The 25,858-nt window shown below is 42.0% G+C and overlaps 1 non-coding gene across 1 annotated transcript; it reads left to right on the top strand.

The window, feature by feature from the left end:
- Positions 1 to 24,062: 24,062 nt before the first annotated feature.
- On the top strand, positions 24,063 to 24,171 carry LOC142196349 (U6 spliceosomal RNA). The gene has a single exon (XR_012715193.1). It is a non-coding gene; the product is annotated as a U6 spliceosomal RNA (small nuclear RNA).
- The last annotated feature ends 1,687 nt before the right edge of the window (positions 24,172 to 25,858 follow it).

The following is a 25,858-nucleotide window of genomic DNA, read 5'->3' as shown; positions in this document are numbered from 1 at the left end:
AAGATATGTTCATGTTGGAGGTTGGGTGCATATAACTTTCTGCTTGGTTTTCACTTTTAACAATTAATAGCAATTTTTAATGCATTTTTTACATTACTAATTAAAGACATGGCATAGTTTGATATTTAAAGGGGTTGTCCCGTTATGGACACTTATCCCCTATCCAAAGGACAGAAGATAAGTGTCTGACCACTGGGGGGCCTGATTGCGATTCAACACACAGACCCCATTACAGTCTATGGGGTCCATGTGCTTTCATTGCTCACTGCTTGTCAATGCGTTCGGTTTTCCATTGAGGGGGGTCCTCATGTGGACTTCCAGAACGGAATACCGAACGCAGATGTGAACCAGGCCTTATACATATGAGGGCTTGTTTTTTGTGCAACATGTTGTACTTTTCTATTACACTATTTTGGAAAACATTTAGCTGATTGATCATATTTTATTAACCCTTTCTTAGCGAGATAGCAAAAAAGAAGTCACTTTTTCCAACCTGTTTTTATGTTCTAAATTTTGCATGGTATTGCGCATCATAAATTACGTGGTACCCTTATTCCCCCAGTCTGTACGATTATGGTGATACCAAGTTTATTTTATTTTGTACTACTTTTGCACAATAAATTCAGTTAATTTCAGTTAATTTCAAAATTAAGTTGTTTTAGCGGCACCATGTTCTGAAAGCCATAACTTTTTTATTATTCCATCATCGACGTTGTGTCAGGGCTTGTTTCTTCTGGGAATGTCTTTCATTTCTATTGGTACCATTTTATATTTTTTAAACTTTTTTTGGAATGTGACAAAAAAACAACAATTATATTGGGATTTTTTTTTTATGGCGTAAATGTATTTGTTTTATTTTCCTATTTCATACTTTAGAACTTTTTTTTTTTTTTTTTTTTTTTTGCCTTTACACTTTGTCCCATACTTGGACTTGAACACTAGGTGGCACAATTGCTTCTTTAGTACATTGATATGCGTCTGCATATCATTGCACAATGAATAGTCACACTATAACTACAAGACTTTGGATCAGGTGAAGGCTTGTAGATAGAGATATACAGTACATCATGGCAAGACATCAGCGCCCTGTGATCACATCGTGGGGGTGCCAGTAGGGAGAAAAACACAGAGACCGCTTAGTGGGGTTAATGGGGGTTAAACGGCCATAAACGATGTTTTCACGGCTCATCTGATATCCAATACCAATGACACTGCAATAAAATTGGTTCATACTACAGCTTTACATCATGCTGACCTTAGCACTTCAAAGGATTATTCACAAAGATGACAAATTTGGCATAAGTTATCAAAAAAGATTTCCCATCCCATACTGACTTTAAAGGGGTCATCAGTAGTGTAGTGCGGGCATGCGCAGTCGGCTCTGCCCAGGCCCGATGCCTGGCAGAGTGAATGAAGAGCCGGGACACTGCACGGAGAAGACTTCTCGGAGGATCCAGCCCGACCCTCACTCGTGGACTTGGTAAGTATGCCTACTCCTGAAACGAGCATTTTCCCCTCATAGAGTATAATAGGATTCGATATTCGATTTGATATTCGAATATTGAGGGGCTACTCGAAACAAATATCGAACCTAGAACATTTTACTGTTCGCTCATCTCTAGTAGTGACTTAGCACAGTCACTACATGACAAATAACAAGATCTACCGGCTTCTGGCTCTGTTCTCCATTCAACGACTGGTATAGCGACAGTTGACATAGAAGGTCCCCAGGTGTCAGACTCCACTGATCTGATTTCAGAACATACAAAAGATAGGACAATCTGCTTATTTCTCATTTTTAATATTTTATTATTTGTCCTCTATGATAATTTTGGGCCATGAGATTCCAGGCTGCGTTTTGAAACAGGTGAAAAGTAAAGAAATTAGGAAAGGAATCCAGTATTTGTATATAAAATTATTATGGGTCCATTCACATGGAGGAAAATGGTGAGGAATTTGGTGTGGAATTTCAGCGCTGAAAAAAGCCTCCCATTGATTTTGCTAGTGGGAAAAAAAGCTAGCGGAACCCATTGAAATCAATTGGAAGCTTTTTTTTCAGTGTGGAAAATTCAGCGCCAAATCAAGCACCATTTTCCTCTGTGTGAATGGACCCTATATGTGGAAAGAGAGAATATACTGATGTGTGTATGAACTAGTATGTCAAATGTGCTACATTGTATCTAAGGGAGTGTAGAGATTTCTAGGGTACATACACGTGGCCAAAGATGTGTATTCCAGTTAGGGCCCATTCACACAGAGTAACGTGCCGCGTGATGTGGCACATATACGGCGTGTGAGACTTTGCGCGCCGTAAAAGCTCCCATTGATTTCAATGGGAGCCTGGATCATATACGCCGCGTTATTTTGTGGCCGTGATTTTGCGGCCGCAAAATAACGCGGCGTATACGATCCAGGCTCCCATTGAAATCAATGGGAGATTTTACGGCGCGCAAAGTCTCACACGCCGTATACGTGCCACATCACGTGGCACGTTACTCCGTGTGAATGGACCCTTAGATTTTGTAGGTGTTTGATGTCTGTCCATTGTATGAAGAATTTCATTTTTTACTACACAGTCAGCCAGATAACTTATACCCTTCCTATACTATTTCTGTTGAAAATGACACAAGAGATTCTATGATTTCCATCCAATTATATTTTTACTATTTGACAGCACCAACTGTCCTTTTCAAAGCAATCAATAGAAATATGTGCTGCTGTCACTCAAGAGATAAAAATTCCATTGACATCTAATAGAAGGTGATTATTGATCATAGATTAGCAGACACACAAAAAAAGCAGTCAGTGGCATCTAATCATAACTTCTTAGCAGTCACATTGTGTGCTGTAAAAATCCCCTGTATTCTGCTTACATGGTCTGCGACACTGGTGAAGATTCTTATTCTGGAGTTACCAGAATAATTCAAACCTTGTGAATTTTCCGTAGACTGCAATATAATGTCATATGATGGTTGCTTCATGCTCAAACTCCATAAATAGAAGGGTAAAAAACCGTTTTGAATTTTTTTTAAACACAATAAATAAATAAAAAATTATATATTTACATATATATATATATAGTCATTTTTTCAAAGTTTTAAATTTCCTATAGGTGGCAACACGGTGACTCAGTGGTTAGCACTGCTACATTGCAGCACTGACGTCTTAGGTTCGAATCCTGCCAAGGACAAAACACCTGCAAGGAGTTTGTATGTTCTCCCCATGTTTACATGGATTTCCTCCCATACTCCAGAGACATACTGATAGGGGAAAAAATGTACATTGGGATTCCTATAATCTACATTAAAAAGAAAATTCCTAAATATAGTAATACATAACAAAAAGTATATAAACATGATATCACAGTGCTCATACTGACCCACAGTAGCTTTTACCATACAGTGAATGCTCTAAAAATATAAGCCATAAGATTTTCAGTGCATCGTTCAGAAAATAAATGAATTTCCATTAAGAATTATTATTTGCTTCACAAAACACAAGGCCTAATACTGCTGTGTGAATGGAAAAATTCTAATGGTTTTTGGAACGTGGGGAGTAAAAAATGAAAATACTTAGAATAGGTCATCAATAGTAGATGACTGAGGGGGTCAGACACCCAGGGATTGATAGAGGTCACCAAGTGGTACCATTCAGAAAGCGTGGGACCCCCCTCCCCATTTGTGCTAAAAACTCCTGAATAATCTGTTAATTTGCCTAGTTGTATAGTGATATACTATATCTACTCCTCATGTTCCACTTATCTTAAGATATTTATTTCACATAAGATCGGGCAATGGAATTCATACATAATAATCATAATGTACATAATAATATAGAAGAAATTTAAATATTCATGTCATCTCATCCATGAAAGCATGTACATAACTAGGATAGACTAGACCCCTTAGCAAATTTTTAACTGCATTTAACTGGCAGCCATACAATACAGCATGCCATTTACTGGCCCCCACAAAGAATAATATCCCTTTTACTGGCCACCACATAGTATACTGCCCCATTTACTGGCCCACATACAGTATATTGGCTCCTTTCCTGGCCCCATACCGTATGCTGGCCTTTTTATTGGCCCCAATACAATAAGTGCCCCCTACATTTGCCCTCATAATTGCCCATTTATTGGCCTCCGTACAGTAAGTTCCCACTTTATTGTCCTATATACAGTACACACCCCCTTTACTAGTTCCCACAAAGTAACATTAGGCTTACACATCCTCATCTCCTGCCCAGGGCAGACTTTTCTTTGGCTCCAGCCTGTTGCTGCAAGTAAAAGTTCCCGTCGATGTCATACATATTACTTAAAGGAGTATTCTCCTCTCAAGGACCATATTCAGACTTGCATCTGAAGCTAACTTCATTGTTTTACCCAACACATTGCTTATCTATCTTTGCCAGATACAACTTCCCTCAGTCTATTGTCTTCATGAAATATAGTTTAGAAAAAAGCAGCAATTTTCTTCGAGACGTTTCCTCCTATTGCTCTTCCTATGTTTCTTATCCAGAAGACTGCTTCTTGGAATCCTTGTGGCTCTGTGGATACTTAGATGATACATCCTGTGATACCAGCAGTACTCCTCTTGTGGAAATGTATTCCCTGAGATATCAGATGTTGTTTTCTATCAGAATGTATCAGAGAGTTTGGCTGTAGATGATGGATTTCTTGATGTATTTTGTATGAAGGCTGTTCCATCTTTGCTAGCTGGCCTGTACGGTTAAGGTAGCTTGTTCTCTGTTATTGAGAACTTTCAGATTGGAAGGAGTTACGGGTGACGCTGATCATAGGACTGGGTCTGTGAATTTTTTGTTGTTTTTCTGAAGGAAGTATTGACATATGACAATGCTATCCTTGTGAGGGATATTTGAGTACAAAGATTCTACATCAGATTCTACATCAGCCAACACTGAGCCTGGCTGGATTTTTCAGAGGGGTTAAGTCTGGAACTCTATACTGTACAAGAATACTTGCATTTGAAGATGTGATTAATATTTATAGCTACCGTTGAGATGTTTCATCACAAGTATGCAACTGGAATTTTTTTTTCTTGTGCTTATATTTTTAAGATTGCTGCAATGTTTCAGTTGGGCTGATGAAGACACCAGTCTGGCATTGAAATGCATTGCCTGAATCAAATAAATAATATCTTCATCAAATAAATCTGTAAGGATTTGAGTCAGGGTCAGACAGTGCAAAGTGACACAGCTGGGAAAGAAACACTGTGCAACTAATGACAAAAGGGGTCGTAGGCCCTGCAGCTATAACTATGCTGTAATATCTGAGATGAGGCAGACCAATGCACTTCCTAATTGAAGTGCGCCTACCACGACTCCTTACGCTTCTATCCCGGCGGCTAGGATAAGGGGAGAGGAGGCCCTGAAAGTCCCAGGGACTGGAGTCACGGGGTCACACCTAAACAGAAAGCACAGTGTAAATGCAATGCAAAACAAAAGACTAAACAGCATGGAACCAGGGAGGAACACAAGTCCCAGCAAGACACAGAAGAGAAGGCGAGGTCAGACGAGCAAGAGGTCAAGCCAGGAGATATAATAAAGGTACCGAATCAAAAGACAAGGGATAGTCAAAAATACAAGCCGGGTATATAACCAAGGAACAGACCGAATACAAACAGACAGGGAAACAGACTGAGCAGGGGGACCAGGAAACCCAAAGTGAATGGCTGGCAAGGATCCATGCCTGGGTGGGGTTTAAATAGCAGCAGAGAACACACCTGATGGCTAACGGCATGGAGACTGAAAGCAAGGAAAAGATTAACCCTTAATGACCTAAGCACACCCAATAGAACTCCTAACACGTCTCCCAGGGAGACGCCGCGCAGCAAGGAGACCGCGGCGACTCCGTATCCTGACAAAATCATTTTTCCTTTATTTGCATAAATGAGATGGCTCATTCACCGGCCCAGGTGACACGAACTTTGGTTATCAGTACACCCATCTTCATAAATATCCACTCGCAACTCTATATCTTGTTTCCACAGAATCAAAGTCTAAAAAGGAACAGACCAACTCATATAGGGGAGAATGCTTCTATTGTCAGGATACGGAGTCGCCGCGGTCTCCTTGCTGCGCGGCGTCTCCCTGGGAGACGTGTTAGGAGTTCTATTGGGTGTGCTTAGGTCATTAAGGGTTAATCTTTTCCTTGCCTTCAGTCTCCATGCCGTTAGCCATCAGGTGTGTTTCTCTGCTCCTATTTAAACCCCATCCGGATAGAAGGTTAGGAGCCGTGGTAGGCGCACTTCAATTAGGAAGTGCATTGGTCTGCCTCATCTCAGATATTACAGCATAGTTATAGCTGCAGGGCCTGCGACCCCTTTTGTCATTAGTTGCACAGTGTTGCTTTCCCAGCTGTGTCACTTTGCACTGCCTGACCCTGACTCCAATCCTTACATCTATAATATGGTAGTAATTGGAGCACACAATATTTAAAATTACCGGTACCAAGTCCTAATAGTATAGACCTATAGTAGTATATGGGTGCTGTATTACTTGTAAGGGAATTGCAAGTTGTGCAAATCCCTAGTGCTGCTGCTGAAACCAGGGATGACTCTGTCCCTACCTACTTGCCTCAGCTATCCTAAGCAGTAGCAGGGCAACCGTGCAACAGTCTCTGACTAAGTGAAACACAGAACAGGACAAGACAAATAGCACAGAAGCAGAGTCAGCAAGCCGAGGTCATACCAAAGAGGTCATACCAAATAGGAAATCCAAAAGAGTAGTAACAAGACAAGCCAAAGGTGAGAAATCAGTAAGTACAATACAACAATAGCAAGAGAACTGCTAAGGGCTCGTTCACATCTGCGCCCGGTCTCCGTTCTGCAGGTTTCCGTTTCCTGCACAAAACAGAGGCAGGAGATGGAAACCTGTAGGACTCTTTCATACCCATTCATTTGAATGGGTTTGAAAGATGTCCGGCCGTGTGCGCTGGTGAGCGTTTTATGCTCTCCGCCGCAAAAACATTTTTTTTTTAAAACTGGACACAGACATGCAGTACTCTGTGTCCGAATTTAAAAAAAATGGTTTTGTGGCAGAGAGCATAAAACGCTCACTGCCGGACCCGATCTGACAAGTTTCCGTCTTCTGCATGCAGAAGACAGAAACCACAGAACGGACTGCCGAACGCTAGTGTGAACCTAGCGTCAGCAAGGACAGAGTTTCAATAGCCAGCCAACCTGTGTGGGCTGATGACCTTTATATAGAAAATCCAGAACCTGCCCCAGACTTGATTGACAGGTTGGCTGTCAATCACACAGGTCAATCACATAGGCTAAGATGGCTAAGATTAACTATTAGAGGAACAGAGGGAAACCAGAGTGAAAGTGATGCGTATGATGGAAAAATCAATTAAAGAGATGATGAATAGGGCATTGTTCATACATAACAATTAGAACTAAATGCAAGGAATAACAACTGAACACACCAGTGTGCAAGTGGAGGGTGGTGCAGAGACCTGAACAGGCAGAGACGTTACCTTACTGTTCTGTCAAACATGATTCTGTAATATATGGACATTTACATGAGCTATAGTTAGTCCTAGTACAATAGGGGATTTTCAAAAAAGAAAAAAAAAAAAAAAGATAACTATCTGCCCAACTTTGTCCATTCTAAACTCAATCTGTAACGCAATATTAAATAAGTCTTCTACTGGCCCATTGGCTATTGCCTGTTTCCCTGGTTTCCTTATAATACCACTTACATACTTACTTATAGTACATTACGGGTAGTACATGATCTAGATAACGATAATAAAATATAGAATGTGAGCCCCTTAAAGCCTGTTACTATACCTAATAAAGCAGTTTCTACATGAAACATTTGTATTCCTGGAATGCAATCTCTTAGTGGGTCTTTGGCACAATCTAGAAGGATAATCTAGACGTGTGAATGGCACTGAAGAGCTATGAACGGCAGCGTTCTCAAGAGGCTGCAGCCTGACATGTATAAACTTTCACTTGCCTGCTCCCCACTTTGGAAGCTGTTTGATAAAGTAATTTCACTTAGGGAACATCTGCTGAATGATCCACTACAGCCTGGCAGATTTTTGATATAAAGATTACTGATAATGTTATCCTGTCATCATTCTGCATTTTACACTTGTCTATTAATAATATGAGCTCTTGTTTGTTTATGCATCAGTCGTTTCTGAAACTCTTATATTGCTCATGAAATGAATTCAGGGGAATGTTAAATGGTTTTTAAAAGAAAGACAAGTTTACAGGAAATTATAGGAACATCTTCAGAATACGTGGGAAAGTTTTATAAGTGTGGTCTGAGGATACTGGCACGCCATTACAGATGGCAGACTGCACTTACTATATGAAGGTTCTTGTTAGAGATGAGCGAACAGTGTTCTATCGAACACATGTTCGATCGGATATCAGGGTGTTCGCCATGTTCGAATCGAATCGAACACCACGTGGTAAAGTGCGCCAAAATTCGATTCCCCTCCCACCTTCCCTGGCGCCTTTTTTGCACCAATAACAGCGCAGGGGAGGTGGGACAGGAACTACGACACTGGGGGCATTGAAAAAAATTGGAAAAAGTCATTGGCTGCCGAAATCAGGTGACCTCCATTTTAGACGAATAGTGGATTTCAAATCCGGGTCATATGAGAATGTGAACTTTGTGACTATGAGACACGGATAGCTGTACAGGCAGGGATAGCTAGGGATAACCTTTATTTAGGGGGGAATGTTATTAAAAATAACTTTTTGGTGCTCTATTGGGTGTGTAATTGTGATTTTTGTGAGATAAACTTTTTCCCATAGGGATGCATTGGCCAGCGCTGATTGGCCGAATTCCGTACTCTGGCCAATCAGTGCTGGCCAATGCATTCTATTAGCTTGATGAAGCAGAGTGTGCACAAGGGTTCAAGCGCACCCTCGGCTCTGATGTAGCAGAGCCGAGGCTGCACAAGGGTTCAAGCGCACCCTCGGCTCTGATGTAGGAGAGCCGAGGGTGCACTTGAACCCTTGTGCACCCTCAGCTCTGCTACATCAGAGCCGAGGGTGCGCTTGAACCCTTGTGCACACTCTGCTTCATCAAGCTAATAGAATGCATTGGCCAGCGCTGATTGGCCAATGTATTCTATTAGCCTGATGAAGTAGAGCTGAATGTGTGTGCTAAGCACACACATTCAGCTCTACTTCATCGGGCTAATAGAATGCATTGGCCAGCGCTGATTGGCCAGAGTACGGAACTCGACCAATCAGCGCTGGCTCTGCTGGAGGAGGCGGAGTCTAAGATCGCTCCACACCAGTCTCCATTCAGGTCCGACCTTAGACTCCGCCTCCTCCGGCAGAGCCAGCGCTGATTGGCCGAAGGCTGGCCAATGCATTCCTATGCGAATGCAGAGACTTAGCAGTGCTGAGTCAGTTTTGCTCAACTACACATCTGATGCACACTCGGCACTGCTACATCAGATGTAGCAATCTGATGTAGCAGAGCCGAGGGTGCACTAGAACCCCTGTGCAAACTCAGTTCACGCTAATAGAATGCATTGGCCAGCGCTGATTGGCCAATGCATTCTATTAGCCCGATGAAGTAGAGCTGAATGTGTGTGCTAAGCACACACATTCAGCACTGCTTCATCACGCCAATACAATGCATTAGCCAGTGCTGATTGGCCAGAGTACGGAATTCGGCCAATCAGCGCTGGCTCTGCTGGAGGAGGCGGAGTCTAAGGTCGGACCTGAATGGAGACTGGTGTGGAGCGATCTTAGACTCCGCCTCCTCCAGCAGAGCCAGCGCTGATTGGTCGAGTTCCGTACTCTGGCCAATCAGCGCTGGCCAATGCATTCTATTAGCCCGATGAAGTAGAGCTGAATGTGTGTGCTTAGCACACACATTCAGCTCTACTTCATCAGGCTAATAGAATACATTGGCCAATCAGCGCTGGCCAATGCATTCTATTAGCTTGATGAAGCAGAGTGTGCACAAGGGTTCAAGCGCACCCTCGGCTTTGATGTAGCAGAGCCGAGGCTGCACAAGGGTTCAAGTGCACCCTCGGCTCTCCTACATCAGAGCCGAGGGTGCGCTTGAACCCTTGTGCAGCCTCGGCTCTGCTACATCAGAGCCGAGGGTGCGCTTGAACCCTTGTGCACACTCTGCTTCATCAAGCTAATAGAATGCATTGGCCAGCACTGATTGGCCAGAGTACGGAATTCGGCCAATCAGCGCTGGCCAATGCATTCTATTAGCCCGATGAAGTAGAGCTGAATGTGTGTGCTAAGCACACACATTCAGCACTGCTTCATCACGCCAATACAATGCATTAGCCAGTGCTGATTGGCCAGAGTACGGAATTCGGCCAATCAGCGCTGGCTCTGCTGGAGGAGGCGGAGTCTAAGATCGCTCCACACCAGTCTCCATTCAGGTCCGACCTTAGACTCCGCCTCCTCCAGCAGAGCCAGCGCTGATTGGCCGAATTCCGTACTCTGGCCAATCAGCACTGGCTAATGCATTGTATTGGCTTGATGAAGCAGTGCTGAATGTGTGTGCTTAGCACACACATTCAGCTCTACTTCATCGGGCTAATAGAATGCATTGGCCAGCGCTGATTGGCCGAATTCCGTACTCTGGCCAATCAGCACTGGCTAATGCATTGTATTGGCTTGATGAAGCAGTGCTGAATGTGTGTGCTTAGCACACACATTCAGCTCTACTTCATCGGGCTAATAGAATGCATTGGCCAATCAGCGCTGGCCAATGCATTCTATTAGCGTGAACTGAGTTTGCACAGGGGTTCTAGTGCACCCTCGGCTCTGCTACATCAGATTGCTACATCTGATGTAGCAGTGCCGAGTGTGCATCAGATGTGTAGTTGAGCAAAACTGACTCAGCACTGCTAAGTCTGCATTCGCATAGGAATGCATTGGCCAGCCTTCGGCCAATCAGCGCTGGCTCTGCCGGAGGAGGCGGAGTCTAAGGTCGGACCTGAATGGAGACTGGTGTGGAGCTATCTTAGACTCCGCCTCCTCCAGCAGAGCCAGCGCTGATTGGTCGAGTTCCGTACTCTGGCCAATCAGCACTGGCCAATGCATTTCTATGGGGAAAAGTTAGCTTGCGAAAATCGCAAACTGACAGGGATTTCCATGAAATAAAGTGACTTTTATGCCCCCAGACATGCTTCCCCTGCTGTCCCAGTGTCATTCCAGGGTGTTGGTATCATTTCCTGGGGTGTCATAGTGGACTTGGTGACCCTCCAGACACGAATTTGGGTTTCCCCCTTAACGAGTTTATGTTCCCCATAGACTATAATGGGGTTCGAAACCCATTCGAACACTCGAACAGTGAGCGGCTGTTCGAATCGAATTTCGAACCTCGAACATTTTAGTGTTCGCTCATCTCTAGTTCTTGTACCTTTGCCCCAGCAATAAACTAGTTCTCCTTCTTAAGATCACTACTAGATTATAAGGACTTGCAGATCTGTCCAATACACAGGCTTACCTGAAATTGTGCTATGTATGTAGCACAAAACAACAAAACCATTTGTTATCCCCCTTTTCCATATTATGTCAAGGATATCATTTATTTTACCAAAGTAGATCTTAAAGAAATTCTCCCACCTTAGCAACTTTCCAACAAAAATATAGAGGATATGTTGCAGATTTGTCAGGGTCTGATCAATGGGATCCCTTCCAATCACAAGAACGCCTATGTTATTCACCCCACTGTGAATGGATCACATAACCCCCCTGCAGTGGTGTAACTAGGAACGGCAGGGCCCCGTGGTGAACTGTTGACATGGGGCCCCCCCGACCGACGCCCGCCAAAGACCCCGAACACCCCCCACCACCACATTCCTGCGCTCTCTATTATGCCTCATAGTCGCCCCTGCACACAGTATTATAATCCATAATGGCCCCTGCACGCAGTATTATGTCCCTTAGTGGCCCCTGCACACAGTATTATAACCCATAGTGGCCCCTGCACACAGTATTATGCCCACTGTGGACACCCATGTACAATTATTATACTCTGGGGTCTTTTCAGACCCAAGAGTATAATAATCGGAGACCCAGGGGGGGATACAAACATAAAAAACATTGTTACTTATCTCCGACTTATCTCCAGCCGGTAACGGCCTATTAAGAAAAGAAAAAAAACGCAGGGTTAGCGGCTGTCACCGGGCCACTAATGTCCCGGGCCCTGTGGCACCACTACCCCTGCTACCCCGGTAGTTACGCCACTGCCCCCCTGTTTCAATGCAATTGTCTGAGATGGCAGAAATGCAGACCATGAGGATAGGGAATAAGTTGTAGAGATAGAAATCCCTTTAAAATGTTGTGTGATTTATGTAACCCATCTCCTTATATTTTATTAGCGAAGTCAGAGTTTACAGACAGGGTTTTACATTCTCTTACTTTATTAACTAGAGTCAAGAGCGGTTGCAAAGAGTATCTGTTGTTGTGGAGGACACGTCAGATCTCTACATGCCTAAAGTTGGCACATGAGATAGTTATCAGCAGAACACTGGCAGATCAGATTATTTTAGCGTCATTTGCCTTTACCAGCAAAACTTTTGGGATTTTTGGTTCATGCGGATTTGAGCACTACAACTTTTGTTTTTTGTTCAGGTTTTTGTTCAGAGTTTTATCCTCTAGAAGTAACAGAATGAATGACAGCAAGCAGAGATCTAGAAAACCGTGAGGAATTGATACAGAAAGTATATTGCAAAATTGTATATCTTTTTATTGTACATTTGTTTGTCAATATTGGTCTGAAAGTGGCCAACCCCTTTAATTTCATATGTGACATTGCAGGAAAATCAGACAAAATCTTTCTGAATATCTTTGGATGAGGTTTGTTAGCTATTTTTTTTTTGCCTAGCCCATAGGGTTATGTTCCTAAAACCACAAATATTTTGTGAAGTGCTATTTGCAAAAAACCTCATCAAAATTATCTTAAAGGCTTAGGCCCCACATTACAGAACCCCATCCATCCCACAATACTGCAGCTTTTACACTGCATTTACGCTACGCGGGGTCCCAGCCGCAAAATCAGCTCCAAAAAGAGTAAACTTACCCTAAATCTTTAATGAGAAAATATAGAATTGAGCATATACATTTGATTAGTAAAAAAACACAAGGCCCAGGGCTATATTCTTTTTTCTTTTTTTAATCACATGAGCACTCCAAAAATTCCTTTAAACTGCTGAATACACTGAATCTCAATGTTTCTAAGAAAAGTATCCCCGACACACATAAAGTACATTATAGTGCTTGCTGCACTTTTTACAAAGTAATGTTTATGCAGCATGAGAATTTGTTAGGAAAATACAGCTTCGAAAGAAAAACATTATGTGACGAAATACATAATGTCAATATTAACAAATTATTAACAAATTAAACAATTTAACAAAAACTAGGTCAAAATGCATAAGCAAGAGATAAAAATACATCTTATAAAAAGATTGAATAAGTATTTCTTGTTTTGAACAGTTGCCAGAAGAAAACCTCTTCTTCCTAAACAATAACATGGTAGCACAGCTTAAGGGAGCCTTCACACGGAGTATACGCTCCGCTCATTCTGAACGTAAAATTCGTTCAGAATGAGCACGTAAAAACCAGATCCCATTGATTTCTATGGGTGCCGGCATATGTGCGCTCCCCATTAAAATCAATGGAAGGCTTTTTTCCCCTATTGCTTTCAATGTAATACGTGCGTATCACATTAAAAGCAATAGGTTAAAAAAGCCTTCCATTGATTTCAATGGGGAGCGCGCATATGCCGGCACCCATAGAAATCAATGGGATCTGGTTTTTACGTGCTCATTCTGAATGAGTTTTACGTTCAGAATGAGTGGAGCATATACTCCATGTGAAGGCTCCCTGAGTCTGCAAAGTTGCAACTGAACAAACCTCAAGGCGAGGATAAACTGGAGATGTTTGGTCAAAATGCAATGTACTGCATTTGGTGACCAAACCTATCATATCAGCACAAACACCTCATACTGTCAAGCATGATGGTGGTGAGGTGAAATTTGGGCTTGTTTTGCAGTCATAGGTCCTAAGCACCTCACAGTTATTGAGTTGACCATGAACTCCTTGGTATGCCAAAGTATTCAAGAGTCAAATATGAAGTTATTTATTCAATAACTATATCTTGACCAATGCAACAAAACAATAATCCCAAGCACACCAGCAAACCTACAACAGAATGGCTGAAAAAAGAATCAAGGTTTTGTAATGGCCCAGTCCAAGTTCAAACCTCAAAGCAATTGAAATGCGGTGATACAATTCTACAAGTTATTGTTGGGGTGTACTTAGCTCATCACACTTGGCTTTTTCCATTTTGTTTAATAAATAATGAAACAGTGAAGTCTGTTCTGAGCTGTTACTTATCTTGTACTTGCCTAATTTTAGGCCTTCTAAGAACCAAATATTCTATTAATATAAATTCAAAGAGGTTTTACATTGCTGTTCTCTTGAGTGCATGTCCTCAGTGGGAATTTTGTCTGAGTACGGTGAGACTGAATGGAGTTGCCCGTCAACCTTTTTTTTTTTTTCTTTTATGTAGATTGTGAGCCCCATATAGGGATCACAATGTACATTTTTTTTCTCCTATCAGTATGTGTTTGTAGAATGGGAATCCACACAAACACGGGGAGAACATGCAAACTCCTTGCAGATGTTGTTTTTTGCAGGATTCGAACCCAGGACTCCAGCGCTGCAAGGCTGCAGTGCTAACCACTAAGCCGCTGTGTTGCCCCTCCTGTTAACTTATTTACAAAGACTGAGTACGAGATTTATTACACATTCTACAATAATTTTCCGGTGTAAAAGACCTTGTAAAGACAAAAATTTAAACTCATTTTTTTTGCGCAAAAATTAACCAAATAATTGTTCAAGTGAATCTGGATTGGCACTGCATTGGCGGCTGTCATCCATCTCAGGCTGCTCTGAAAATAAATTTAGTTGACATATTTTTTTGCAGAATGTTGGTAAATATAATTGATGGCTGGATAAAATGAATAGTCATGATATATTTCATAATCTGCATCTAATATGGTAAGACTACAAGTATTGGACAGCTTGCATGTTTGTGGATTACCTTATGCCACTTTTCTGCACTGAAATCTGACCCTTATGACCCTAGACCATAACTAGAATGCCTATGCCCCACAGTAAAGTCTGAAATGTATGTTTGTTCCTGATAACTAATAGACCTGAGATAAGAGGGTCCTTATTTTATTACAGAAATATCACAGCCATTTTTGAATCCTATTTTGCACTGCCAGTTCTGGTACGTCTGGGATATAGGGATGGAGACATTTGTTCATTTGAAAGTGTTTTATGTTTCCTTTAGAATGATTTAATAAAGCATTAGAAGAAAAAAGGAAATGATTCTGGCATTTTACTTCTGTCATGTCAGTTCTTTCATAATGATACAGTAAGAAGGAACAAACCTTTGGATACAGTACAGTCTCTGCTCATGGCAGACTAGAAAAGGATTAGCAAATAAAATACACTGCGAACATTGATATAAAAACTAAAGTATGTTTCTTCTTCTGTTATGATCTTTACTTGAGCTGAAACAAAATGTTTATCGTAATACTACATTTTTATGGACATCTCACAAAACTTAAAGGAAAGATCCACTTTCACATTCATTTTTATTGTGCTAAGGCATCTAAGATGAAGAGTCATTCAAATATCCTGTTTTATGTCTCCAACTCTTTTGTAAATCCATTTTACTCCAGAATAACAGACTATAGATAAACTCTGTAGTCTGATCCTGGGCATAGCTATATGGGGTAGAAATTACTACTGGTCACTGTAGTCTTATGGGCCCAAAGGCTACTCTACAACATAAGGAGACACCAGTATTATAAATGGCATATGGTAAGTGGAGACTGTATTATTATTATTATTATTATTATTATTATTATTATTATTATTATTATTATTGTTCATTTATATAGCACCATTAATTCCATTGCATATTTTGCATTGTATTTTGCATGTTTTGCCTATAATAGGTGGATCAGCATGTATTGCACATGACTCGGATCCTCTCTCCAGCACACTGATAATGCAGGGCTTAGGACATTTCGTTCTCCACACTATTAAGGAGAAGTGATGCTGCACTGCTCCATGCTGGTGTGGACAAGGTTTCAGTCTAGGACTTTTCATACACATAGCTTTTAGGACCTATAAAGAGATAGTCCGTCTACAGGCAAAAAGCTATTGGATTGGATTCAAATACAGGAAATATTATCATGTTAACTGTAATCATATGGTAAGATATCATGTGAATGGTGTTTATATACAGTATACATACTGTATATAATATATATATATACTGTATATATCCTATTAATATTATAAATGTGAAATGTTTGTGAGTTTGTGGGTTTGTGACTTTGGATGTTCGGATGTTTGGCGGTCAATCACGCAAAAACCGCTCCACCGATTTGGCTGAAATTTTTCACAAACATAGTCACTACACTCGATTGTGCAATAGGCTACTTTTCGTCACAATAGTGCACATACGTTTTTCCCAGGACCCCCACAAAACCCAAACTCACATCACTATTTCTGCAATCTCACACACTTTGGACCATAGCAAGCCACAAAATTCATATTACCCTCTACAGCAGAGATCAGCAACCCCTGGCACACGTGCCAAGAGTGGCACTCCTGCCATATTTCACTGGCATGCCAGCAGCACAGGACCTGCAAGAGTTAAATGAAGTCCATCTCTTCAGTGCTCTGCTAGAGCTGAGGCATAAGGACACTCCCCTTTGAGAGGGGTGCAGGAAACCCAGGGGATGGAGCTTAGTCGCTCAAGTCTCTGCCTGCCTGCTATAGTGATAGCTCCTGCCATCTGCACCCTGCTAACATTCCCCGAGGAGGAGGAGGACAGGAAGCTGCTAGCAAACTGAAAGTAAGAAACACACAGCTCCCTTCCTTTAGTTCCTATTCTCATTAATGTCAGGCATTTGGAGTTATTAGTTTAGTGTTAGTAACTCCATGCATGAGCCTCACATTAATAGGAATAAACGCCATCATGTCCCTCATATTAACCCCTGTGTGCCTCACATTAATAGGAATAAACCCCATCATGTCCTTCATATTAACCCCTGTGTGCCTCATATAAAGGTTACTAATATGTGAGACATATGGGGGTACTAATAAAAGACCTCAATAATGAAGATACTTAATTATTACCTCCAAGTCTCTCACATATCAGTAACTAGAGTTGAGCAAGTACTGTTCGGATCAGCCGATCCGAACAGCACGCTCCATAGAAATGAATGGATGCACCTGGTATTTCCGCTTGGATGTAGCCGGTGTGCTTAACCCCCCCACGTGCTGGCTACGTCCATTCATTTCTATGCGAGCGTGCTGTTCGGATCGGCTGATCTGAACAGTACTCGCTCATCTCTATCAGTAACTCTTACACAGGGGTTAATGTGAGGGACATGATGGGGTTAATTGCTATTAATAAGAGGCGCATGGAGTTACTAAACTGTCATGCACAGGGCCAGACTTTATGTTGCTTGCTCAAGAGTATCCGGTGCCCAAAACTTACATGTACTGGCGGAAAATAACAAATCATACAATGTTGTATATCGAAGTATATTAACCTGAAATACCTCTGTCTCAAAGACACTACGTACAGTTTCTCAGAACACCGTATAGCAGCTGAAATACTAATTACGTTCAACACAAAAGTCTCACGTATTCTCAGAATTACAGCAAAAACAAGATACAAAGCTACATTTTATATCCCATACCTTATACACACTACTAAAACCTTACCCGCGCCTGTATTTACACACTTCTACAATCACCGCAGAAGTCGCGGGTACCAGCTAGTATATATATATATATATATATATATATATATATATATATATATATATAATGTATGTATATGTAAATACCTATAAATGAATGTTTGTAATGTGTGTCTTTGTGTGTGTATGTATATATACTTCTATACATCTATATAAGGTATACAGAACAGTGCAAAGGTCTTAGGCAAAAGTGAAAAAGAGCAGTACAGAAAGAATGCTTTCAAAAATAGAAGTGTTAATAATATTTAGGAATAAATAAATAAATATTGTTAATAATATTTAGGAAGAGTCAATCCCACTGCCTGAGACTACACAAAGTGACAGAAGGAGTTGAACAAGCCAACATCCACACAAGATCTGTGGTTAGTTCTACAAGATGTTTTGAACAACCTCCTTGTCGACTTCCTTCAAACACTGTGAGCTAGAAAGTGTAGCTAGAAGAATTGATGCTGTTTTGAAGTGTGGTCACACTAAATATTCATTTGACTTACCGTATTTTTCGGACTATAAGACGCACTTTTTTCCCAAAAAATTTTGGGGGAAAAGAAGGGTGCGTCTTATAGTCCGAATGTGGCGCCTGGCACCCGCTGTAATAGAAAGGCGGAAGCCGGAAAGGGATAGACGCCGGGGCCTGAGACATCGCTGTGCTCCTCTGCCCTGCATGAAGCCAGCAGCAGGAGGAGTGATGCTATTCCGCTCCTCCGTCCCCCCGCCGCTGGCTTCAGGCAGGACAGTGGAGCACAGCGATGTCTCAGGCCCGGCACCTGTGCCAGCGTCTATCCCTCCCCGGCATCCGCCTCTCTAGTACAGCGGATGCCGGGTCAGTATTGGCGGCCCCTTCTCCCCCGGGGCCGGTCCACATCGGCCCCGTACCTGTAGAGTTGCAGGCCGGCTCCTGTGCGGCGATATCGCAGGAGCCGACCTGTTCGGGTGAGAGCCGGGAGCCTAATGAGGCTCCCAGGCCTGTCACTGCTGTATTAGTATTGCGGCTGGGTCTATGACCAGCCGTAATACTAATAGACGGAATGTCCCATAGACGGCAATACAGTTGTATTGCCGTCTATGGGACTTGCAATCAAGTGACCGCAGGTTCAAGCCCCCGGGGGGGAATAAAATAGTAAAAAAAAAAAAGCTTTAAAAATATAAATAAAAGTTCTAAATCACCTCCTGTCCCTAGAAAAAAAATAAATTATATATATATATATATATATATATATATATATATATATATATCATAAACCACCGGGTTTTTTTTCAATACAAGGTGATCTAAGCAATAGATATTCCCCAAAATGGTATAACTAAAAAGTACAGCTGGCCCCACAAAAAAAAAAACACTCTATGCATCCCCGTACAGCTGCAGGGTCACCTGTCAATGTGGCCTTGCAGCTGTTGCAAAACTACAACTCCCATATATTAAATATTTTACCATTTTTTGCTTCAAAATTTTTTTCCCCTATTTTCCTCCTCTAAAACCTAGGTGCGTCTTATAGTCCAGTGCGTCTTATACGGTAGATTTCTTTTTTGCTCACTTGCTCAATTTTGGTAATTGCTAAAACAAACTATTAACACTTGGATTCTTGAAAGCCTTCCAAACCTGCTTAAAATGGTTGCACAGTACAGTACGAGTGTGTGTGCTTGTGCTTTGCTTGTACTGTATGTCTGTATTGCTGTTTGATAAATGTATATGGAGAAAGCGTTATGCAGTGTATGTACTCAGTGTTTTGTTGTGTAGTTGATGGTATCACGTGGGCCCTTCATGGCTTGTGTGGGCATTCTATTATTTCCCTACTTTAGGCCAAGGCCCCATGTAGCGGCAATGTATCACATCTTTTCACAGAAAGTCCGCAGTGGTTTCCTCTGTGGACTTTCTGCTTCAATTATAAGATAAGATAAGATAAGATAATCCTTTAATAGTCCCACAGTGGGGAAATTTCAGTATGTACTTATAGGGAAACCACCAGTGTTTCCATAGATATGATTGACATGCTGCAATTTCCAAAACCACAATGTGTTTCCAAATTGTAGCATTTCCGCTGTGTGTATCTTTCTGCAATGCAGGGGCTGTAAAATTTACCAGTTCTCTGACCAGAGAGATTTAGTTACTTTGAGATCCATTTCTTCCCCAGCACCACCACAAATAATGGAGACTAAATACAGACTCATTTTACCTTTAATTGTTTTTATCTGAGGAAATACAGCTCTGTAATGATAAAATTGCTGATATGCAGAGAACGCACATTTTGGCTAAGGCCCCACGGGACGTCCCACCGCAATAAAGTGCTGCAGGATAAACCACAGTGGGAATGCATTCCAGTTCTTCCCGCAGTGCTTTAAACAGAAAGTTTGCAGAGTTTTCCTCCGCAGACTCACTGCTACAATTATACCCATGGGGAACGACCAGCGTTTCATAGGTATAATCGACATGCTGTGATTTCCAAAACTGCGCCGGTTTTGGAATTTGTGACGTGGCCACAGAGCGTTTTTTGCCGCAAAGTGGACATGGGATTTACTAGAATCCCATCCACTTTGCCTGAACTGTAAAATGCTGCAATTTTTCCTGCGGCGTTTCTACCACGGGTTTCGGTCCCATGGGGCCTCGACCTTTCACAGCTTTTTGGGGGCATTCTATGGCAACTGCATAACATTATGGATATGTGGTAATACTTCTAGGCACAAGATAAAGATGTTGCATTACCGTATATACTCGAGTATAAGCCGACCCGAATATAAGCCGAGCCCCTAGTTTTACCACAAAAAACTGGGAAAACTTATTGACTCAAGTATAAGCCGAGGGGGGAAATGCAGCAGCTACTGGAAAATTTCAAAAATTAAAATGGTCAGAGTTTTTGGGTGCAGTAGGTGCTGGGGAAGGTGAGAGGGTGTTTTGGTTGTCTGTTTGCCCCTTCCCTGAGCTTGAGGAGTGGTCCCTTTTCCCCCACTTGGAATTCAGTCTGGCTGAATATAGGGTATCTGCAGTGCTCCTATTAACCCCTTCCCGACGGAACAGGAGCACTACAGATCCCCTATATTCAGTACACCGGGCACTTTCAGACACAAGGATACCTAATGTGTTTGTGTTTCACAGTCATTTTCTACTTTTGTATCTATTCTAGGGAAAGGAGGGGTTTAGAAATTTTAATTTTTTTTATTTTTTCTACAGCTTCTTTTTTTCCACTATTTTATGGGAGATTCTATACATTGATACTGCGACTGGTCATAGACCAACCCAGACACACACACACACACACACACCGAAAAAAATAATATATTCTTTTTTTCTTTTGCTGACTCGAGTATAAGCTGAGGGGGGCTTTTTCAGCACAAAAACTGTGCTGAAAAATTTGGCTTATACTCGAGTATATAGGTATTATATAGTATAATTTTTGGGTATAGTAAGACATTGTTATTAAGGAAATATTCCGATTTGTCAAGGGAGGCGAATGTTGTAATAAATCTATGACAACATATTGTAAGTTGGTAAAATAGCCCAATAATAATAAACAATTTGGTTACGTGACAAAAAAATGTGAGATTAATTGTATATAATTATTCATTCATGTATATGACTAAATACTAATTGATATGGAGAGAAACCTGAGTGGAGCTCATAATACCTTCTGCAGAGAGCATTACATATTAGATTATTCACACAGAATTGTGAGCCTGGGATCACCTTTTCTAAAGGAAGTTTATGGAGTTTATCAAAGCTTTTTGACATTCAAAAGTTTGCTTTCATATTTATTATTCCTTTGACACAAGTTGGAGTGCTGGAATCTAATTAGCAAGACGTTTGCACTTTATAGTTCATTAATTCATTAATTAATATTTCATTGTACAATGTATTTCATTCTTAGAAGATTGATTAACAAAAGGGGACATCTTGCTCCTATTTTGCGACTTGGAAAAATTTTATTGGCATGTACGTCAAATTGTAAATACATGCTGTGAATGTTTAGATGATGTTTTATTACACGGTCCTGTGTGACATTGCTACAAGTCTCTAAATTGATTAATAAATGAAAATGTGCGGGGAGAAAGGAGACTTTATTTTCACCAATGATTTTACATTTGTAAGAATGGTGCAAGGAAGTATATTTAGTCTTTTATATTTCTTAATAAAATGTTGCTTTTATACAAAGTATATACAACTCAATAGCCAGTATGCAATTGTAATGAAAAATGAAAGTGACTGCAAATAGTCTTTAATATATATATATATAATGTCTTTATTATTTAAAAAAAAAACATATACAAATACAGGTCCAGCCTTACATTCTATGGTACGTTTTGCAGAAATTATTTTTCATTTCCCCCACTAAGTAACAAGCAAATAATTCATAGAGTAACCAGATCCCAGCACTATGCATTGTTTGAAGAACACGTTACTGATAAATGTCTTGGACCCCAATTAGCCATAACACACATCATTGCCTTCAGCTTTCACACTGGCTATTGAAACTTTTTCTATGCCAGGGTCTGCATACATCATATCACTGAAATGGATGCCATATTTTTCTGAAGTCAGGTGAAGCAATGGTTGACAGTAGGATGCAGACAAGCTCAAATTGCTATGGTTAAGGGTTTGTTGTAAACCTGAAACATGGAAGAAAGTCCTGCTGGTGCCATGTCTTATCTGGATTTCATGAAAAAATTTTTAAAGTTGAAGTTCCTTTTAACCATAGCTGGGGCCCATTGTTAGACAAGCCCAAATAGTATACGGGAGAGACTGCATCGGATGCATAATACTGATAAAGCAATTGCTAACACACAAACAATACATGAGGGGCTAAATGCTTAGTATTCCAAATACACAATTATAAGTCTTATATAAGATGCCAGATACACTAATTCTGACTTAGAGACTATTAATAACACTAATACTTTTAGATCAGGCTTTTAGGTTCCCAACACCTCTATACTATGTGTGTAACCAGCGCCGCACCTTCCATGAGGTGACCTGAAGCGACCACTTCATGTGGCGCTATGCCAGGGCCTCGGGAGGGCGGCATTTTTGCTGACCTAAGCCAGTCCAGGACAAGCTGTCCTGGACTGGCTTAGCGTCACCGTGTCTGCAGCTCGACACGGGAAGCGAGCGGTGTATTGGGGCGGCCCTGCTGGACGTAGTGCTGCTCCAGCGGCCGCCCCTCACACTCAGGCAGAGAGCAGGTCCTCTCCCTGCCTGCTCTCTGCCTGCAAACGCCGCTCGCTCCGCTTGACCACACCCCCTTTCCGCTTGACCCCCCCCCTTCCACTCAGCCCCACCCCTTTCTTGCGACCCCGCCCCTCAGCTCCACCCCTCCTCCGGGGGGGGGGGCGGCTTTCTGACCCCGCTTCAAGCGGCAGAAAGCCCAGGTTCACCCCTGTGTGTAACGCACTAGTAAAATCAGTCCATCTCACAACTAACATTAGAAAGTAATATAGTAGATAACCATGGATAAAGTGACATGTCCATTAAGCCAGAAGAATGACCAGAATGAAAGGCACGGTGCTTACTCCAAATTGATTAGAAAATCACACATAGCTTTATTTCCACTGCACTCACAGCTATCCACAGAGGATCTCCTTCCAGAGGTCAGGGAAACCACCTGAGAGGAAACTTTTGTGAGATTTTATCCCACTTGAAAAATGGGAGTACTCCAAAACGCCGTGTAAGCATCGTGTGTTGGTGGAAATAAAGCTATGTGTGATTTTCTAATCAATTTGGAGTTAGCTCGGTGCCTTTCATTCTGGTCGTTCTTCTGTCACATTCCTCACGGGTGTAGAGGGCTCTAGCCTCTCCTCTCCATTCTACCACTACTCAAGTTATCCAGTGCTCTGGAAGACCTTCTGAGCGGATAACAAGACATTTGCTTGGTACCGTGCATTACTGTACATCAAGTCCATTAAGCCAAATCTATTAACCCACGGACTATGGGGTCCATATGTATTCCACGCATTGTCCGTACGAGTCATGTGGAGAGGAAAGTGGTTCATGAAGTATTTTGTCTCTGCATGTTCTGTGCGGACACCGCGTGGAAAACACACGGACCCCATAATAGTCTATGGGGTCCATGTGCTTTCATAAGTTCACCGTTTGTCAATGTGTTCGTTATTCCATTTGGGGGGTCTGCAAGCGGACTCCCCGAACAGAATACCGAACGCAGATGTGAACCAGGCCTTAGAAATCATGTCAAACTTTGCTACATTTGTAGATAGATAAATAGACAGAAAATAAATAGGGAAAGTGCTCGCTTCAGCAGCATGTATGCTAAAAAATTGGAACGATACAGAGAAGATTAGCATGGCCCCTGCGCAAGGACGACACGCAAATTCGTGAAGCATTCCATATAAGAAAAAAAAAAAAAGGGAAACAAATATGGACATTTACTACTGTAATAACCTCCTAGATATGCAAAGAAGAAACAAAATAAAGACATAATAAATTGATAACTATGACAGAAAGACAAATAAATAGATAGATAATACATAATAATATAGAAGTGTAGTAGATAGATAGATAGATAGATAGATAGATAGATAGATAGATAGAGGGCCGGCTCCAGGTTTTTATGGGCCCTTGGGCGACAGAGCCTCAGTGGGCCCCCTTGTAAAGGGGGAGTTGAGACACTGTGTGTCACAGATGAAGCGAGTGACATCACGCAGGAGTGTGGCGTCAACAACGCCATACCTTACAATTTTTAAAGAGTAGAAAGAGGGGGAAAATGTGCAGCGCGCTCTGCGCGCTGTAGTAAATTTGGCTCCAGCCACTTTTATGTTGACTCCGCCCAGTCTCATTCATTTATCATGTGCTCCTACACAGTATAATCCTCCTACAGTCACCCGTAAATTATATGCCCCCCCTCCATCTCTCCCCCAGTTTCATATACACCCTTCCTCTGCTCCCAGTTTAATGTCCCCCCCTCCATCTCTGTCCCGTTTCATCACGTTCTCCCCCTTCATCTGCCCACAGTTTCATGTCCCCTGTCTCTGCCCCAATGTCATGCTGTTCCACCCCCCATCTGCCCCAGTGTCACGCTGTTCCCCCCTCCCCTTCATTTGCCCGCCAGTTTCATTGGGCCCCCTCCATCTCTGTCCCAAGTTTCATGCCGTTCTCTCCCCACGCCCTTCATCTTCCCCAGTGTCATGCCGTTCCCCCCCTCCCCTTCATTTGCCCCCCAGTTTCATGGGCCCCCTTCATTTGCCCCCCAGTTTCATGGGCCCCCTTCATTATGTTCCACCTTAAAATTTAATACAAAACAAACACTTACACTCACCTTCCATCGCTCCCCCGACAATCCTCTCTCCGCTCTCTCACTCCATTCACATGGGTGATTAAAGCAGGAGCTATGAGCTCAGCTCCTGCTTTAAAGCTGCAGCCCGGCTTGCGTGTGTAGGCGCGATGTGATGACGTCATCGCGCTTATACACGCAAGCCAGGCCGCAGCTTTAAAGCAGGAGCTGAGCTCACAGCTCCTGCTTTAATCGCCTATGTACTCAGCTCATCGGCGTCCGCCTGACGCCGATGAGCTGAAATCGGGACAGGCAAGTGCTGGGGCGGCAAGTGCCGGGGGGCCCCCAGAGGCTCTGTGGGCCCCGGCACTTGCCCGACTATGCCGTGCGCTGACGCCGGCCCTGGATAGATAGATAGATAGATAGATAGATAGATAGATAGATAGGAGATAGATAGATAGATAGATAGATAGATAGATAGATAGATAGATAGATTAAGAGAGAATAGAAGTATTAGATTTCCATATTATAAAGAAGCTTCCTAGTGGCAGTTACTGAAAATCCAATGTACATGAACCTGATTGTACCATTCTGCTTCTACATCACAGTCTTTTTGGCATCCTGTAAAAATGTCTTGCCAGGGGGATTATTACTACACTGTTAGTCCATGATATTTTGACAGAAATAACAACAGAGTTTATGGAGATCATATATTTAAAAATGGCAAATGATTGTGTATTTTATTTCCCTGCTAGATTTATGATCTTATCATAAAATAAGTATTTCTGTAGGTTTTAAAAATACAGTGGTC

This window comes from Leptodactylus fuscus, chromosome 2 (genome assembly GCF_031893055.1).
Source record: "Leptodactylus fuscus isolate aLepFus1 chromosome 2, aLepFus1.hap2, whole genome shotgun sequence".
In the NCBI taxonomy this organism is placed as follows: domain Eukaryota; kingdom Metazoa; phylum Chordata; class Amphibia; order Anura; family Leptodactylidae; genus Leptodactylus; species Leptodactylus fuscus.
This window is presented reverse-complemented; position numbering and strand designations above follow the sequence as displayed.